Source organism: Enhydra lutris, unplaced genomic scaffold (assembly GCF_002288905.1).
Source record: "Enhydra lutris kenyoni isolate GAN:26980312 unplaced genomic scaffold, ASM228890v2 scaffoldscaffold22, whole genome shotgun sequence".
In the NCBI taxonomy this organism is placed as follows: Eukaryota; Metazoa; Chordata; class Mammalia; order Carnivora; family Mustelidae; genus Enhydra; species Enhydra lutris.
The window spans coordinates 2,354,158-2,356,401 of NW_019154106.1; positions in this window are offsets into that span (position 1 = coordinate 2,354,158).

Consider the following 2,244-nt stretch of genomic DNA (forward strand, 5'->3'; position numbering starts at 1 on the left):
CCGGTAGATGCCTGGCGACCTCCAGCCCACCCTAAGCACAGTCCGGGGTGCCCCCTCTCTCTTCCTGGGCCCCAGAAACTGTCATCAGTTTTCTTGCTGGGACTGAAGCCACTGTAACATGAAGAACCCCGGAAACCCCAGCCCTTTGTCCTTGTCCTACAGGTATGCAGAATAGGACCTCTAGGTCACACCCCATGTTTCTAACAGCACCTCTTCCTTGGGACTCTTGCTAGGAACCCACCCGCTGCAGATTTCCTTCTGTGTGTCCCCTTATCCCTTCTGCTCCCAGACACCTTTCTAGACCCCGATGCCCTCTGGTATAGAAGACGCTCCTTCAGCAGGTGGGAGCTGAGGAGCCGAGGCTCTTCCCCAGCTCCTCACCTGTAGACCCTAAAGCGGTGTGACCTCCTCACTGGCCCCAGTGTCTCCCCAGCCCTGGCCCCCCAGGCTGAGGTGCTCTAGGACCTCAGTCTTCAGAATTGCCAGCGGCCTTCCGATAGCATCTGTCCCCCCAGAGGCCAAGACGGGGTGAACTGGGCCCCTTCCAGGCATCCCCAGACCAGGGAGGACATGCAAAGGCACAGAGCCTTTTTCCAAATGGAAATGCTCCCTCAGTCCGTTCCCTTCCAAGGGATGTGACCGACCCTCAGCCGAGCCCCAGCCTTCTTTCCCACGTCTGACACTTCGGCCCACATGGGCATTTCCACAGTCTGATTTTATGTTGGGCCAAGAGTGCCCCCAGGGCAGCCCCTAAGCCTGATGGTCAGGCAGGACCACCATGCAAGACATATCCGGCTGTCTTGGGGGGCCCCCTTCAGGCCCTGGGACTGGAGTGGGCATGGGGTAACCACCGCCTACCTTGGCTCTGCTCCCGGACCAAACCCCCTCTCCCAGCCTCAGTACCAGGCCCACCCACCTTAGACCAGGTGCCTTCCCCAGGGGGGCACGGAAGCACCAGCCAGGGATGGTTATCTGAGGGGCCATGGGCTGGAGGGTCTGCTCTAAGCTCCTCCCCAGGACAAGCCCGCTCCTGCCCCACTGTCACCTTGCAAGGCCTTCGGATGCAGAAGTGCTCAGACAAGACGCTCAGGGCCATAGCAGGGCCCGCTCTGCTCCTGCGGCAGACGGCCCCCCACAGGACAGGGTCTGCTCAGTGTGCCGGGCTCGTCACCCTCCGAAGAGCCTAGCGCCTACACAGAGCTGGGGTGTGCTGGTTGCCGGGCCAATGTGCAGGGGACTGAGCGAGAAAACAAAGCGGTTCTCCCCTGGGGCGGAGGTCTCCGGGGCCCACACGGGGCAAGTTTCCAGTCACTGATGATACTGGCTGTTTGAAGGGAGCTTGATCTCACAAAATGAGACTGCTGAGGGCAGAGGTCAAAGGGACACCTGGCCAAATATAGGGGTGGGGGTGGGAAGGACGCCCCCCTCCAAGATGACAAAGCAGGGGTGGGTCAGAGGGCCGAGCTGGGCTCACTGGGATGGGTCAGCAGGGGGCCGCAGGCGGCTGCAGGTGTGGGAAGCAAGGAAGTTTCCACCGCACTGGACACAGCCCTGGACTCTTCCAGCTCAGTCCCAGGCAGGTGATGCGCTCCTCTGGGCCTCTGTTTACCTACCTGTCAAATGGAAGTGTGTATGTGCACTGTGGTCAGTGCAGGAAACATGACTGTGGAGGGGCTCGGGGGTGAGCAGAGCGGGGCTGGCTAGCTGCCTGGGAGCTGGGGTCGGGCGGGGGGCGTGGGCAAGGCCCTACAATGCCCTGCCTTGGTTTCCTACCTAGAAATGGGGCCGACGACTGTAGCTTCGTTCCTCCTCCAGCCTAAGCGACCACGCATCCCCAGGGCGGAAACAGACTTCTGAGCTGAGCCCAGGGGAAGGGACGGCTTGCACAGTCTGCACAGCAGCCACTGTCTTCTTCCCCGGCTCTGATCTTAGGATCAGAGAGATCTGCCTGTGAGAAGATGTGCGAAAGGGCCTTTGCACATGCGGACTTCACTCCTGGGCAAGCATGGCACATACCTGGGCCCGTTTCAGAGAGGACGGGTGTCCTGGCCCACGGGGGAAGAGCGCTGAGCCAGGCGTGGTGCCAGCCCCATCCTTACCCATGCTTCCCGAACCGGCAGAATCTGCATATGATTTCTCCCCATTTCTTAGGTAAGGAGACTGAGGCCCAAGGAGCAGGCCTGTGGGTGGGATCCCCTGCTCCTAGCTGGGCCCCGATCCTGTTCCTCGGGCAGCAGTGGGGGA